This window comes from Apium graveolens, chromosome 9 (assembly GCF_009905375.1).
Source record: "Apium graveolens cultivar Ventura chromosome 9, ASM990537v1, whole genome shotgun sequence".
Classification (NCBI taxonomy): domain Eukaryota; kingdom Viridiplantae; phylum Streptophyta; class Magnoliopsida; order Apiales; family Apiaceae; genus Apium; species Apium graveolens.
In genome coordinates, this window is record NC_133655.1 from 76,210,275 (window position 1) to 76,229,201 (window position 18,927).

At 32.2% G+C, this 18,927-nt stretch overlaps 1 long non-coding RNA gene across 1 annotated transcript; it reads left to right on the top strand.

Annotated features, from left to right (window-relative positions):
- The first annotated feature begins 10,609 nt into the window (after positions 1-10,609).
- On the top strand, positions 10,610-12,452 carry LOC141683207 (uncharacterized). The gene is made up of 4 exons (XR_012560161.1): positions 10,610-10,710; positions 11,176-11,230; positions 11,649-12,144; positions 12,222-12,452. It is a non-coding gene; the product is annotated as an uncharacterized LOC141683207 (long non-coding RNA).
- The last annotated feature ends 6,475 nt before the right edge of the window (positions 12,453-18,927 follow it).

Consider the following 18,927-nt stretch of genomic DNA (forward strand, 5'->3'; position numbering starts at 1 on the left):
AGGAATCTCTTAGGGAATACTTGAATCATTTCACAAAGGAGGCCTTGAAAGTCCCAGATCTTGATGATAAGGTAGCTATGATAATATTACAGCAAGGAACCAAGGTCGAGTTCATCAAAATTTCTTTGGCCAAATGGCCATCAGAGAATATGTTATGACTCCAAAGTAGAGCAGGAAAGTATATCCTAGTTGAAGAAAGCATAAAGAAGACAGTGGTAAGCAACGAGCCTGTTGGTGGAAAGAAGTGGAAGACCGGCCAGGAATACAATGCAAAGGACAAGTATCCTTGGGTTAGAAAAGACACTGATTCATCTCCGAAGAAAGGGGGACCCAGACAAAAGTTCACTGAGTATGCAAGACTGAATGCTCCTAATAGTCAAATCTTGATGGAAATTGAGAGGGATAGAGACGTTCGTTGGCCAAAGCCTCTAAAGGATGACCCTACCAAGCTGGATAAAAGCTAGTATTGTCAATTCCACAAGGATGTTGGCCATGACAATGATGAGTGCCGGCAGCTAAAAGATGAGATTGAGTTCCTTATTCGAAGAGGAAGACTGAGTAAGTACACTAGAGATGGTAAGAGGGGAAAAAGAACAATAATGGAAGAAGGAAATTTGATGACCGTAGGAGGGATCAAGATGATCAGGGTCGAAACCCTCAACCACGAGGACCGGTGATAAATACGATCTTTGGAGGATCAACTGCGGTCGTCTCTTCTAAGAACTCAAGAAAGGCTTATGCTTGAGAGGTCATGCACATAGTTAGAGAAGCCCCGAAAAGGGCCAAGACTGGATTGAGAATGACATTCGATGTCTTTGATTTGGAAGGGGTCAAATTTCCTCATGATGATCCTATAGTCATAACACCTATCATTCAAAATAGCTTGGTAAAGAGAGTACTTGTAGAAAATGGAGCGTCATTGTATATTTTACTCTATGATACCTTTATAAGGATGGGATACAACGACTCTCAGTTAACCCCGACTGATATCCCTATATATGGGTTTGCTGGAGTCGAATGTCCCATTGAACGGGTAATTAAACTACCTTTGACGTTGGGCCAGGAGCCAAGGCAAGCTACGTAAATGTTAATTTTTTTGGTGGTTAAGGCTGGATCGACATATAATGCAATCATAGGGAGGACGTGTATACATGCCTTAAAGGCAGTCCCCTCATCTTACCATTCAGTGACCAAATTTCTAACCAGGAGAGGGATAGGGGAAGAAAGGGGAGATCGGAAGATGGAAAAAGCTATTATGTAGCCTCGGCTGAGGATAGATAGAGTTGGGCGCAGGTTTTACCCATTAATATGGATAGGGAAATTAATAAGGTTCTTGCAAAAAAATAGTGGTGTGTTTGCATGTCGGCAGTAGATATGCCCGATATTGACCCCGAGTTGATCACCCACAAGTTGAATGTGGATCCTAACACGAAGACCGTAAAGAAAAAGAAAAGGAGTTTTACTCAGGAAGCCATCAAACAAGAAGTTGAGAAGCTCTTAGAGGTTGATTTTATTAAAGAGTTACAATTTCCGGAATGGATGGAGAATTCCGTAATAATGAAGAAGGCTCATGCAAAGTGGAGAATGTGTGTTAACTTCACTGATCTGAATGATGCATTCCCGTAGGATTATTTTCCTCTGTCAAGGATAGACATTTGATAGATGCTACCGCGGGGCATGAGATGCTGAGTTTCATGGATGAATTCAGCGGCTACAATCAGATCAAGATGCATAAAGATGACATTCCAAAGGTATCATTCATCACTGACTTTGGTGTTTTTTGTTATCTTATTATGGCATTTGGTCTTAAGAATGCAGAAGCCACCTACCAAAATTGGTAAATAAGGTTTTTAAGGATCTTATTGGAAAGACAATGGAATTCTATGTAGATGACATGTTAGTCAAGAGCTTTATAAAGGTTGATCATATATCCTATTTGAGGAAAGCTTTTGAAGTCCTAAGATGGCATAAAATGATGCTAAATCCCTCCAAGTGTGCTTTTGGCGTAGGATCCGGAAAGTTTTAGGATTAATGGTCTCCAAGAGGGGGATTGAGGTCAACCCATACAAGATAAAGACCATCCTAGACATGGAACCCCCACGCTCTAGAAAAGATGTTCAAAAATTCACTGGAAGGATTGCTGCTTTAGGACGGTTTATTTTCAAATCCGGATACAAGTTCCTGTCATTCTTCAAGCCTTTAAATAAAGTAAAAGATTTTTCCTAGACTGATGAAAGTCAAATGGCGTTTGAGGAATTAAAGAAATACATGGTTCAAGCCTCTTTGTAAAGCCCTCCAAATCCGGAGTCTAGATCTTGGGGCTATTTGCTCATCTTTAACATAATACAAACATGCATAACAATTATACAAACATATATCTAACCACTTTACATCTATCCAGGATCTTTAAGGTTGAGGTATGAAGATAGAACAACACACTAAATTTATTACAAACCAAATTTAAAATCTCATATAACTCTCTTGATTAGAAACTAACTATCTATACATGTTTTTAAACTAACTTTATTTTATTCAAACATACACCACATCTATCTACACTACACCTGCTCAAGTAGCTCAAAGCTCTCTTCTTTTATCGGGATTAGCTCCTTTGGTGCCAGAGGGTCCCGATGCTTGACTCGCTTCTTTATCTCTCAGGTCCGAATGGGTTTCATTCTCTATCTTGACTGAAAAATAAAGTGAATAACAACAATAAGGGTGAGCCATGATTGCTCAGCAAGTCCACAATATATATACAGTATTATCAAAAGATAAGTGAACCGGTAATATGATTGTATATATGACAATATATTTGTAAAAAATAACGAAGGCCACTATCGGTGATTATCAATAAACTAGACTGGACAAAATATTAACATTCACATCTATATCCTGTTGATCAGTCAGGATACAATACAGATCTATACCTACCTGTATAGATCCATTCGGGTACCCAGGCTCTACGGCCCAAAATAGGGATCCGATTAATTCTCAGCCCATAGGATCCAGTTTATACCTGGTCCTTATCATTACCATCCAGTCCACAGAGGAGCATCCGGAATAATTGGTATGCTTTTATTGGAAACAAATCATTTTTCTCAGTCTAAAGGCTTTCATTTCATTTAAATCGGATAAACGGTTCAATTATTAAGTAATAAATAAGAATAAATCAATTTATTATTTAAATAATCAATTATTTGAAATAATTGAGCCTCATATATATTTTTAAATAATTATTTAGAAAAAATCTGAATTAAAAATTATTTTTTCATAATTTTTGGAATTAAAATAAATTTAAAATGAATTATTCAAAATAAATTGATAAATTATCAAAAAAATTAATCAATTTTAATAATTAATAATAGTAAATAAATAAATAATTTTGAATTTTAGAAAATATTTTAGATTTATTTATAAAATAAATAAATCAATTATTTAAATTAATTAATCAATTTATTTATATAAATAAAACTGAATTTTTGAATTTATAAAAATAAATAAATAAAACTAAATTTTTGAATTTATAAAAATAAAAATGAAATCCAAAAATAGTTTTCAGAAAATGGAATTGGTTTTGAATGGATCAAAACCGGGTCATTAAAATGGGTCAAATTCCGGGTCATGAAGAATATGACCGGAATTCGCTTAGATTCCGGCGACCAGACCAGATTCCGGCCACACATTTTCAGGCTAAAAATAACACCGTCTGGGGCGTTTTTCAGCTGGGTTTCATTCATTTAACAGCCCAAATTCGGGGTCAAGATTTGGTGTCACTAAATAATCTTTACATTATATAAAATAATATACAGTGACCCCTTAACTCCGGATCGTTTACAGGTTATGGTATGAAACAAGAATTTAACCTTCTAAAATTTACAATAACTGAAATACAAGTTTAAATACCTTTGTACTAACTCCCTTTTTTTATTTTCTAATATCTTCATCCTCTTGCAGCGAAGATCTTTCTAACTTATGATGTCTATTAAAAGCTTTACTTTTTTCCTCATTTGTTTCTGAAAGAAATAAGAATTTACAAAGCAAAAGTGAGCCAAAAATGCTCAGCAAGTATATAATCGATTTCCAAGTATCAATATCAAAAGAACTTTTCCGGAAAAAATCTTTAAATAATTTATAACATTTCTATTTCTTTAAAGTAGTTGAGCGAATAAACGTTGGTTGTTACCAGCCCTGAATTATAAAACAGAAGTGACGAGTAATTCCCAGATTCATCTCCTGAATCAGGGTTTTGTCCGGTTTTGTAATCATAAACCTTTTCGAGAGAGAATGTCGTTAATGGCGATCAATAATGAATTAGACTGGACACTAGTGTAACGTTCACACTCATACCATGCTGATCAGTCAGAATATAGTGTAGATCTATACCTACCTGAATAGATCCATTCGGATACCCAAGCACTATGGCTCAAGGGTCTGGTCCATCCCTGGCCCATAGGGTCCAGCTCATCACTGGCCCTCATATATATATATATATATATATATATATATAGTAACCATCCAGCCCGTCGAGTATTTTGATATCAAATCATTTTGATTTCAAAATATCCCAATTCAGGGTTCGCAAATAACCCGGAAGAATATGTATTTGCTCAAGAGATCAATTGATAATATGGGAACAATAATGAAAGGGACTTGCATAATTAAGAGTAATTGCAACGAAATGTAAAATAATTAACTATTCTGAACTTAGAATAGAAATGAAGAATTTGCAGTATATTACGAGAAAAAGTAAGGAATACTTGCCTTGATAAGCTTTAACCACTATTATAGGTTGACTTCGGTCCAACTTGGATGTTCAGCTTTATCGTCAAACCACTACCCTATTCTGGATACGATCCCAACACTCAGATCCTTCGATTGGAACCTTGTTGGGCTCGACAACTAACCACTAGATCGTTCTTAGTCCGATGTCAATCCTCGGGCCTCCTGACTAGGACCTACAAGGTTGAAATACTCTAATTCAGATAATCATTTAAACTTAACATAATATCACTATCACTTTTACCCATACAATTTCATATCCTGAATCATATTTATATGTATTATTGAAATACACATAACAATTATGGTTCACATCTTCGAAACTCGGTTCGGTATTTATTTTTAAAAAGTACGTATACTCGTCGTTTTCATAAAATAGGGTAATCGATTATTTATAAAATATTTTGTCACGACTCATAATTTGGTTTCATATAATATAGTTATATATATTTGTATATATTATCCTCGTTCGACGTCTTCGATAATTGTGGGTTACATTCCCGTATTTTCGGAATTAATTTCCCGAAAATCGGGCAGCGTCTCCTTTGTTTATCGGCCTACTCGTCGAAACAATTTGACATCAACCCAATCAAATCACAACAACCAATAATCCAAACATTCGTAAATCCCAACCACCGATACAATTTTCAAAATTCAACAATTATTTTCATTTCGATCCTAACTTTCGAACTAATTTATTTAATTTATAAACATAGGCGGATATCGAGAATACGGGGCAAGAGTGGTCAAAATTACCGAGCACCGGCCAATAACAACTCGAAATCGAGTTGTGATTAAAAAGAAACGAACACGGATAGAGGCGGCAGTGATTTGCCGTGAAGAAAAGAAGAGAGAGAGAGACGCAAAAGAGAGACTGGAGAGAGAGGAATGAGAGAGAGAGACAGTCGTGTATATCATTGTTTGTGTGTTTGTTTTGTATTTTTATTATTATCCAGTTATTTTAATTATGTTCTGATTCGTTTTCTCGTAATTCAACGAAGTAGTTGCACGTCAAAATTTGTCGAAAAATTATAAATTACATACCACAATTCTCGGAATATTCAAAAGTTAGCAAAATAAAAGTTTTATGATTTTTGAATCATTTTTGGAACTTACATCAGACCTGTATTTTACCGAATTAACGAATAAACACGCGAGTAAATAAAATCCAGAAAATTACCGGAATAATTTTAAAATTCTCAGTATGGATTTCATAATTTTTGAAGAAATCTGTAATTAAATACTGATTTTATAATTAAATACAATCAGAAAATTATTTAAAGATAAATAATCAATAATATATTGATTTCTAAATTGTATGAACTCTTAAAAATAATAAAGAAAATTATAAAACAACAAAAATAATTTTAGAAACAATTTTAGCATTTATGAGAATAAATATTCAATAAAAATCACTTCAAAATTAAAATAAATTCATACAGCTGAATAACTAAATATACAAGTAATTTTTCATTCCTAACAATTACCCATAATTAATAATAAGGCAACACACAGCTAGCAGAACCATCATATATTTTATTTATTTAATAATTCCATAATTACACTTATATATCGAATCCAAAAATCGATTACTTAGCCGCTAAGTAACTATAAAGACGATATAATTTAATATCAGATTTGGATAATATCAAAACCGAGCTTCTTATAAAATACTTTATACAAAAATAAAGTAATAATATCCCGTCTTTCGAGATTACGGGTCTTATCGGTCTATAAAAATGGTTATCGTATCGAAAATTTTGCACCGGGACTCATACGGGTCAAACCGTACCCCGGATCGAGAAAGTCAAAATACGGAAAGTGTTTAGAATCACCATATTAGATTAGAAAAGAGTTTTCCAAAGAGTTTCGGGTTGTAAAAATGCAAAAACGGGTGAAGTTGGACGATTCCCAGTTTTATAAAGTAATTTTATAATTACTCAAAATAATAATTATTAAATCTATCACTACAAGAAAAACAGCTTCATACAACGGTCGATACATAACGGTTAAAAAAACATCGTCCTAAAAATATACAACGGTGTTTTGATTTTGCAAAAAAAACAGTTGTGTGAACTAAGAACAGACAACGGTTATCCATCTTTTTTCAAACTATTGTATGTATGGTATCCTCTCAGTGAGTCAGACAACAGTTTTTAAAGCGCACAGTTGTTTTAAATCATTAAGACAACGCTAAAAAACCGTTGTTACTATGGTACATTATAGTGACTTCAGACCACGGTTTTAGATGTTACGTTTTATAATCCAAACAACTGTTACACAAAAGTGTTGTCTTATAAAGCATCAAATAATGACATAAAAACAGTTGTGTGAAATTGTTTGATTAGAAATTCAATGGGAGCCACTGATGAGGTAGCATCACGTGATAGGTGGTAAAACTTTCACCTGGATTGCTGAGGTGGCGAAATCAGGGCCCTTGATTGAAATCACATCAGATATCAGCCGTCAGATTGAAAATTAGCTAATATTCTAACAACGGTTTTTTGTTCAAAACAGTATTGTCTTAGTTGATATCCTACAACAATTTTTATAATACAAACCATTGTCTATAGACCTCGTTCTAGAACCTTGTGGAAGCTTTGTTAAGGGTCCTAGTAAGCAGTTGTGTTTATCAAACTACAACAACGATTTTATTCTTAAAACCATTGTTGTTAAGTATTGTGACAATGGTTCAAGGTTTAAAAGAGTTGTCTTATAAAGCATCAAACAATGGCATAAAAATAGTTGTGTGAAATTGTTCAATTAGAATTTCAATGGGAGCCACTAATGAGGTGGCACCATGTGATAGGGGGTAAACTTTTCACCTGGATTGCTGAGGTGGGGAAATGAGAGCCCTTGACTTCAATGACATTACATATCATCCGTTGGATTTAAAAATAGCTAATGCTCTTAGACAACGGTTTAATGTTAAATAAAATATTATCTTATTTCATCTCATACAACAGTGTTAATACAAACCATTGTCTATGGACCTCGTTCTAGAAGCTTCCAAAAGCTTTGCTTCTCGCACAATAGTTTTCTTACAAAACCGTTGTAAGAATGTCTTACCACAATGGTGTTTTGAAAAAACCGTTGTAAAAAGTACTACTACCTAAAACAAGAGATTCGTTCCTTTTTAATCAGATAATTTTTTTAAACTATTTTTTCGACGATCCAACCATACGGATGTTAAGGTATATCGATTTTAGTCATAAGAAAAAATTATAAAAAAAATCAAATTCATCTTGCATGTTAGGATTAGAAAAATCTAGTAAAAGTACGACTCCCGACAACGAGACTCGTTCCCGGTTTACTAGATAAATTTTTAAAATTATTTTTTCGACGATCCAATCGTACGGATGTTAAGATATATCAATTTTAGTCATCTGACAAAAATATTAAAAAAATTCAAATTCATCTTGCATGTCAAGATTAGAAAATACTAGGAAAAGTCCAGCTCCTGACAACGACACTCGTTCCAGATTTACTAGATAACTTTTTAAATGATTTTTTTGATGATCCAACCGTACGGATGTTAAGATATATCAATTTTATTCATATGAAAAAATTATAAAAAAAAATTAAATTCATCTTACATGTCAAGATTAGAAAAATCTAGTAAAAGTACAACTCCAAACAACGAGAATCGTTCCTGATTTACTAGATAATTTTTTAAAATGATTTTTTCGACGATCCAACCATACGAAAGTTAAGATATATCAATTTTAGTCATATGAAAAAATTATAAAAAAAATTCAAATTCATTTTGCATGTCAGGATTAGAAAAATCTAGTAAAATACAATTCCAAACAACGAGACTCGTTCCCGATTTACTAGATAAATTTTTAAAATGTTTTTTTGACGATCCAACCGTACGGATGTTAAGATTTATCAATTTTAGTCATTTGACAAAAATATTAAAAAAATTCAATATCATCTTGCATGTTAGGATTAGAAAATATTAGGAAAAGTCCAACTCCCGAAAACGAACCTCGTTCCAGATTTACTAGATAAATTTTTGAAATGATTTTTTCGACGATCCAACCATACGGATTTTAAGATATCTCAATTTTAGTCATATGACAAAATCATAAAAAAAATTCAAATTTATCTTGCATGTCAGGATTAGAAAAATCTAGTAAATGTACAACACCAAACAACGAGACGCGTTCCCGATTTACTAGATAAATTTTCAAAATGATTTTTTTGACGATCCAACCTTACGGATGTTAAGATATATCAATTTTAGTCATATGAAAAAATTAGAAAAAAATTTCAAATTCATCTTGCATATCAGGATTAGAAAAATCTAGTAAAAGTACAACTCCAAACAACGAGACTCGTTCCCGATTTACTAGATAAATTTTTAAAATGGTTTTTTCGACGATCCAACCGTACGGATGTTAAGATATATCAATTTTAGTTATATGACAAAAATATTAAAAAAAATTCAAATTCATCTTGCATGTCAGGATTAGAAAAATCTTGTAAAAGTACAACTCCAAACAACGAGACTCGTTCCCGATTTACTAGATAAATTTTTAAAATGATTTTTCTAATGATCCAACCGAACAGATGTTAAGTTCTTTTTATTTTGGTCAAGTGAAAAAATAATTAACATATTTTAAATTTATTTTGTATGCTTTTATAATAAAAATCTATAAAAACTAGTAGTTGCATGAGATTTGTTCCCGATTAACAAATTAACTTTTCTACATTATTTTTTGATGATTCGAACATAGATCTTTAACATTATATTAATTTTAGTAATATATAAATATAAATAAAATTAGATAAAAAAATATAATTATAACTCCTAAAGTAATTAATAACAATTTAATAAATATATATATATATATATATATATCAAAGTATTACAATACAAGTAGCATGACACGAGTCACGAGGTGAAAATTTTTGGCAGATATTTTTCCCCCTTGGGCAAATAATTCACACAAAACTCTTAGACTCCCTTCTTTCCCTCAGATCTACTCTTTCTTCTCCCTTTCTTTTGTAACCCTCTTACAAAAAGTCTATCAAAAAGTTTGATTTACAACTACTAATTGGATGGATTGTTAGTTACAACAAAACTCTCTTCACAAATTCAATAACAACTTCTGTATCCTCACGATTTGGTATGTATCGTCTTGTTTTTTTATTTGAAATTTCAGGGAATTAGGGCTTCATCTCATCTCAGTCAGAGCTTATCTAATTACCTACTATATCTTCAGTATGTTGGTTTTATATTTTAATGCTTGAACTTATATGTGTTCAAATTGTGCTGGGTCTTTGATGTATATTTATATTTTGTGCTTGGTTTTTTGAAATTTGGTTCTTGTTCTCAATTGTGAAGGTTCCTTTTTTGTAGAAACACAGTTAACGAACATATTTGCTTTATAAGTGTTAAACTTTTTTGAATCTTTTGTAATATTTTTTTCTTTGTAAGAAGTTGAAAAGAGGAGTAAGTACATATCAATAACCTGAAAAGTTTTATTTAAATACATTTTGGGGATTTTTGCTATAAATTTTGGGGTATTTTAAAGAATTTTTACTACATTATGTGTGTTGTTTGCACTTGAGAAAGCAAAAAAAACTGCAGAAAAACTCTTAAAAAAGGATGTGCATTGCTATTCTTATTATTTGTGACTGAGTTTATAATTAGAAAAAATAATGCATTTTTGTAAATATTCAGTAACTTTATAAAAAGCATATTTTTTAGATAGGAATTATGTAAGTTTTGTATACCATAGTATATTTACCTATTCGATTTGTAATCTAAGATTTACAAAGAAGAGGCTAAAATTCTGCAGAAAATTAGTAATAAAGATGGTGGATTGATAAGGGTTGGACAACTTGGAGGATTATAAGATGTACACCTACTTGCTGAAGAAGACAGGCTTGTGGCTAACAGCCAAGATGCTGCAATTGATGGTTAGTAGAATCTATTAATGAAGAGTTTTCCAATTACATGATTACAACGTCTTCCTAATTTTCAATTTGTTATAGATCATTGTTACCATTTTGCAGAATCTTAACATTTTATTGGTGATGATGAATTACTTAAATTTTGAGAAAGGCTTCTATACTTGTTACCATTTATCTTTTGAATCTGATATATTGAAAGTTGTATGTTAATAGTTTATGAACTGGATATGGCTTGTTTTTTCTCATTATCTTGTCGTTGTGCATTGTAATCATGTCCCTCTATTTGGTTAGTTATTAATAGTCAACTATGTACAATGCTTCTCCAGAATATAACTTGCACGGTTCTACACGAATTAGTAGTTAACGACCACTAGAAAATGTTAGCTTGTTTCGTATTTATTTTATTTTAAAATAGTTTTATAATGTTGCATATATCCCTTATAGTTACGCTTTGTCCTATTTGAACTTCAGGATGACTAGGAAGAATTTAAAGAGCTACGTTTCAATACAACAAATAGTCCAATTGGTATGTATATGACCTGATTAACATAATCTTTCACACTTTTCCATCCATTCTTTATTTGTGTTTGTTCACAAATGACCTTTAAAATGCATGACCTTGAACCAATATCTCAAAGTCCCTGCTCTTTATATAGACAATACACAAGTCATAGACACCATTCATTTATATACAAATTTAGTTAGTGAAATTAATATATTGTACAGGCAAAAGGTATTAACTTGGTTTAAATGTAGTGCTATGCTAGGTATTGTCACCGTATCAAACTACAACTTGTTTAACAACACATTGGATGAAATTTCTTAACAACACCTTGAAATTGTCAAATACCTATTTTCAATAGATATTTCTTAGAATATAAATGTTTATTCTGTTCTGTAGAATTGTATGGTTTGAGTGTAAAGTTGGAAATTTTTATGTACAGGTTCTGACCTCTGAGATAATAGAGGTGAAATTAAAGAACTGAATCTATGGCGCCATCAATGTTCATTTTTCTTCATAACACTCAATTATTCCTGACATTAAGGAATGAAACAGTAGCTGTGTGGAACTTACGTGGGGAGGTTGTGACTTCATTTAAGGATCACCTTCTGGGGTCTCCTGGTAGAAACTTTAAGAACATTTATGTCACAGCTCTCCAGGATCTTTTTTTTTCTGCAAGGCTCATTTAGATGACCTATGGTCGGGACAAAATGATAAACATCCTTTTCAATACCTGATGCTAAATATAAATTCACACTGCGGATTAATTCTTTACATATAAATTATATATGGCATTTCATGTGTTTTTGTGCAGCTGGTTCAATAAAGATCAGCAGTATCTTGACCGGTACTAAATGCCTTGCCAAGATCAATGCAGGTAACACCAGTGTGATAAAGAATGCAAGTGCAGTGGTGCAACTTAAGCAAGCCAATCAAAGGTACTGAAATCAAGAACACAGTTGAAGATGCACTAAAAGACGTCACGGCCATGAACTTATCAGCATATTTTTTACAGGATAAGTGTCCAGAGAAGCTGAGAGCCACGGCCGCAATTGTGTTGGTCATTGTGACCTTGCAGCTGGGACATATATTAGACTTCTCAAAAAAATTGGATATCTTTTTCTCGATCTTTTCCTCTATAAAATGGATAGAGTAGAGTGCTTTCGAGTTTTTTATTGTCTTCTAGACAAGCAGTACATGTAGACGGTACTTTTGCATAAGTAACTTACAAGGTCAAGTATGAAGATTGAAGGAAAATAAGGGGAGATGTGGATCTCAATCTCCACTTTGACAAAGAATTGTAAAAAACTAGATTTATAGTTATAATTGTAGTCTCTTATAAATTTTGGTTATTAAATTTTGATTTTAGTTGTGAAATTAAAAAATAATTATTACACCATTTTATTTATAAATTATTAATTGATATATTTTAAATGAGCTTAATTTTGTAAATTGTTGTGTGAAATCCACTAAAAAAATGCTACTTACAAAATTAGTTTTCTGTGATAATGTGGGTAATTGCTTCTGAATAAAAGTATTGTTGAATAAATATCCAGATAATACACAATAAAAAAAACTGTCATTTGAGGAAGACTATAACAATAATATGAAAATTTTAGAAACCATTGTTTGACAAGGGTCTTAAGAAACCGTTTTGTTTATAGAACTAAAACAAAATTTTTATTTTTAAAACTATTAATTTTAGGTATTGAGACAATGGTTCATATTTTAAAACTGTTGTATCTTTCTTCTTTAAACAAATATTTAGATAACAGTTCATATTTTTAAATTGTTGTGTGTAACACACTAGAATAAAGTTTTTTATATAAAACTGTTGTACGTTCAATATTCAGACAATAGTTCATATTTTTCAAATGTTATCTCTTTCATCTTTATACAAGTGTTGCTTAACAGTTGTGCTAAGTTGCTTCTAGTCACAGTTTAAGTCACCGTTGTTTAAAGGCAATCAGACGGAGCCTCGATAGACGACGGAAAACCTCAGTGACAGACAATGGTGCAAAATAGTTGTGTGAAGCTATTTTTCTTGTAGTGTATAAATCCTTATAAAATCACATAACAATCCAAAAATTACCAGAAAAATATCAAAATTATCTTTATTTTATTCTGGGTAATTAGAAATTAAAATATCCTAATTTTATTATATATATAAACACCCAAATATTAATATCAATCATTAGATAATTCACCAAAATTCACGTAATAATCACATAATAATTATTTATTGAGAAAATAGTTACACGATATATTCCAGATATTACATCCTCCCCCCCTTAAAAAGATTTTATCCTCAGAATCATACTAAGGAACAGATAATGATACTTTTCACGTATCTTACTTATAATTTCTAAGGTTGACCTCTCAACCTTACTACTCTTTCATAAACTTTAATTCACAACATCAATCATTACTCAACGGTCTCTAACCGACATCAAAATCTGTCAGTTTCTCATACAACCTGACTCAAGTCTCCATTCCCTACATATGGAGCTAAATTACTCTTCCTGGTTACACCCATATACACATTTTATGAACTCGTTATACATGTGACAACAAGGCCAACTCATTCATAATTTTTCTACTTATCTTACTGTCCCAAGAGACTAACTTTAACTCACACTGATCTTATTTTCTTTCTAATTCTAATAATTCATGCCAATGAATGCCTCCCATTTTCACTTGCTACTCTACTTTACTTTCCATGTCTCTTTTTGTTCGATTAGTCTGGCATGTGATTGTTTTCAATCATATTCGAGAACCTTTAATCGATCTACTGTACTTTTCATCCATCTGCGCCCGATATATTGAGCTCATGACATCTTCGGTTTCTAAATGTCTTAAGCCCATTCTAAAATTTAAAAATTAAGGAGAAAATCTTAATAATTGCATTTAACTCACCACTTGATAGTATACCTCAATTTGTTTTTAATCACTATCGAGTATATTCATCGAGCGAGAATCTTTTACTATTTAAAAGAAAATATATTAATTTGGATACCTTTCCCATATAATATAACTCATATCATCATTTTATTTGGTTCTAGGGAGTTCCGTTATATCATTTATTACAATGCTTTTCTCTGAAGTTCCGCCACAGGTAACGTTCATTCCCTTCTTCATGCCATATTATCATATAGTCATCTTCCGCTTTATGTCTTGTATCATATTCTAGGAGTAACCTGAATTTCTCGAGTTGTCACAATTTAACCAACTCCTATTTCTTAATTCTGCCTTAATTGTGCCTATCTATTCATGAGTGGTATAACTTATTTCGGTTCAGCACGGTTCATACCGTTTTCCATATTTCTTCCAACATATTAATCAAATAATAATATCAATAATTACAATTTATACTTGAATCTGATAACACACCACCATTTCCTTGAAGCAATAACGAACTTATTCCTCGCATTTCAAATAACGGTTTCTTCGTCTCAAGTTTTCAAGTGATTATACTATATCACCCCTTAACGAACTATATTCATGTTGAAATCATTACGGTATCATGTTCACCCTTTGATGCAGGTTCTGGTTCTTCAGTAGATATAACAATTTCTTACATGTCCTTCACTTTCTGTTCTTATGTCATGCCCACCAATAACTTCATTTAACCTTTCCTATTTACGCGCATTTTTCGAATAAAATTCCTATCTCCAATTATCGGCGTTTCACTTTGTTCTTACATCAGTTCTGGCACATCTGACGTTCACGACTTACTTATATCGTGTACCATTTTATAAAATTTCTTTATCATCCTGTTGATTCCACTTCTTTTCTTAATTAGTTCTCTATTCTCATCATTTATTATCTCTCTTAAATATAAGGGACCTCTTTTTCTTGATAATACTAATGTATTCATTATTAGACAAGCCATCTCTGGGGTTAACACTGGAATGAAGGCTTTTTATTTGTAAATATTAAATTTCTTACCAACAGAATCATCAAAACCCATTGACAACTATTTTCTTAGCATTACCTAAATCACCATTGATCACACACTTTTACTTCTAATTAACTCTCACTATTCCATATCTCATATTTAGCTCTCTTGAATTGGAGATATGTTTACAATTATTGGGGGTTTGTGTAAGTTATATATATATTCTTTCCTACATAATCGACACAATATTGCCAGTCTCTGTCATAAATCAGATACCTGTATTCGCGAGTTTTCTAGTATTTCATAGTAACTTCCATTACCTCGTCATTCTATATAGATATACATTCACGTCCTTCGGGGAGCACTATTACCGATGATAAAATTTCTTTGCTCTATTTTGAACCTTCGGTTCTTGAAAATATTCTTCTTATTTATTTGAAAGGCATATTTATCTAGATAAAACCTCGCACAGGCTTGCAGTAACATTGCGCTAATTCTACTAGACTTCCGGTTTTTACTAATGTCTTTACTTCCTCCAAATTCCTAATTGCTTTGATTTCGGATATGAAAATCATGTCAAAATTTGACTTAATCTAATTGGAACTGATTTCCACCTAACTAATCATAAGTTAGTAAAGTTAATCAATTAACTCTTTTAATTTATCAATTAAACCAAGTGATGACAAGCTAAATTAAATCAAAGACCAATTATATAAAGTCGATTTGGTCATAACAATCTTTCTCAAGAACCGAGATCGTAATCATTTGGAGTACCAATGAGAATCTCAAAACATATAAAAGTAGATTTTCTATCCTTAAAAGTAGGGTATTTTCTGAAAATTTGAGCAGCATTTCCCCTATAATATTGACTACCAGACGGACTCAGGCCGACACCCATAATCAACCAAAGCATCCACAATCATATCCATCCATTTCCATCAACCAAACTCATCATTTAACCATATTTCAGAATATATCATGCTGACCACCAAATGTACTACTAACTGACATAGCATACATTTTTTGAATTGGATTAAGGTCTTAAACCAACAATGATTAATATAACCATACCTTTTCTCAGTTCTTTCAGAATATTACTAAATATCACTAATGAACTTAAAATTATCGTGTTGTTTCTCAAAAACTTTATTTCGTGATTCTTTAACTTACCTTTAAATTCAAGCTTTCTAATTATTGGTTTATATTACTTAGGCCTAATCATAAATCCATCTCAAGGACATCTCTTAATCTTATTTATTACTATTACTAATTATGTATAGTTACTCTTAAGAATTATGCTGCATCCTTCAACCAAACACACCAATCCTCTATCTTTGACGATATACATTTATTTTAGTTAATTAATCTGTTTATCCTTTAATAACCTATGCAGGGTCTTAATCAACACTATCATTATCACAATCTGGTGAAAACTCAATTAATTTTAGATCATTACTTTCTAAAAGATTTCATAATTGGATTACCATTCCTCCATCTTCACTTATGTTACCATACCGAATTTACGTTCATGGCTCGGTTAGGGTGTTAAATTCACCATACTCAGTGATTCAAGTTAGAGAACCTAACCATTCTTTGAAAAATACACTCGAAATTTGTTTGCAATTAAGATTTCTTCGATCTTGAATCTTTATGCCCAATATCTTCCCGCGATGGAAGGATGCTTCATGTATTAATCGCTTGTCTGAGTCATTTTTAAGAATTCGTTAGTCTTCAATTATCGTCCCGACACTCGTTTGCTTTGTCTGATATACACAGCTTCACCTTATTATTTTATATATTAATTTACTTACTACGGTTCGCTAACTCTTCATCTCACGTCAAAATCTTCTGACTTGAAGTGCATCGAGTTAAGGCCATCTAACGTATTGATAAAATTCCCGTAACAGGAACAACCGTCGGATTAGATGTCTTGGTGACAACCCCGTGATATGTGTATCAATTTTTCCCTTACACATAAATGTCCACTATTTATTGGCTTGCAATCATCTCTATATTTGACATGTGATTCCAGCTACTACACGGGACTATTCCATTCCTTTTGAAAATTTTCAAAGAATAGACTTTACACAAGAAGAGAGTTTGTGTATATGATTTTGATTGAAAAGCTGTGTAAAGAACAACCATATAACAAAATAATTGGAAGAATCCATAAGTCAATAAATAATAATTGAAGGAGGAAGAATGAGTGAGGATTCAGATATAAATGAGACAACCATATTTGTACTCAAGATGGCCAGTATTTCATACTATATGGCATATAGCACATGATTAGGTGGCGTCCCACCCGACTCTTCATCATTTCGACAAAGCATCATACCACAACACTGTTTGTCTCAATTAGAAAGCAATATTTTGATAAGAGAAATAATTTGGAAGGAATACAATAAATTTTCTTTCATTCTCACCTCATATAATTTATTAATAGAAAGAGCTCATACGTGTTCAAGAATCAAGAAGAATATATATTATCGTATTGAGAAAAGAATGACAGTGTTGGTCATCGTCCACCCTTCACTTAAATATACCTTCAGGGATCATTTGAATAACAGATTTACAATTTAGGTCACATCATAACTTCGGAATGTCGTCTGGAAATGCCTCCACATTAAATACTCTAATTGTTCGATCATAATCGCGTCCTTACGAAATTTATAGTCATTGCTTCCAACTCCGTCTATGTCGCGTAGAATAGCCGTTAATCACGCAACATCTCAACTTCGTCGATAAGAATATTATTCTTCTCCAATCATTTGGAAGATCCTTCCATTTTCCTTCAATTATCCTCTAACTTTTTGAATTACGAATCTTGTTAAACTTTAATAATCTCATGAATTGGGTAAATAATGTTTTAACATGTTGACTCAATTATTGATATTATTAAACAAAGTTTACATTCGTCTTTCATGGGAAAACTTTAAACTTCCCTCATAATAGTGGGTCTACTTGGTCCTCTGAACTAACAATACTGAGTCTAGATCCATTATGCTTTTAGGTCATTCTCTACTTATAATAACAAGAACGTAAGTAGTAATTCGATAATCACGTTGTGAAACTCATTTTATGCAAAGATCTTCAGAAAGTTTATTAAGAAAATCTTTTTCCAAAACTCATTTTAAAATTTTAAAAATCAAACATTTGGTCGTCATTTTTATATAAGTTACTCGCTATTCTTATAATCCGCTAATGAGATATCTAATTAAAGGAACACCCATGTACGGGACTCTCCACTTCGGTATATTTTATATTTCTCCTTGGATTTTGTTCGCATTTATTGGTCGATGAAACTTCATTTTACCATTGTATATCATTTTATTCATAACTCTACCCAAATGCTGACATCTGATACTGTCTTTGATATTCTCATCGTCATCCTTGATGTTATACTTACAACCACTAATGCAATTCGACGTTCTATCTATAGATAAGGTGGCACCTTCTTGCTAATCTTACCTATACCTAATAAGGTTGATATCATTCCATGCGCAGCGCCCGATAAGTAATAAGAAACCTCTCGCAATGATGGTGCCTTTGAACTTGCGACGCTGGTTCTTCGTCAGATTCAATCAACTCGTTACCTCCAACATGGAGCTTAGCCTACTACCTAATTCTAAGTTAAATTATACTAAAACTCACCCAACTTTCCTTGATATAAAGTTCTCAGAAGAATCAATCGCATTTTCTTTAAAACCACATGAAAAGTAGGGTAACTTACCCAGTCTCCGTCGAGCTGTCGACTCCTTATTACTATAGGGTCTGAGTACTCAATATATCTATATCGTTGTTATATTTTCCTTACATTTTT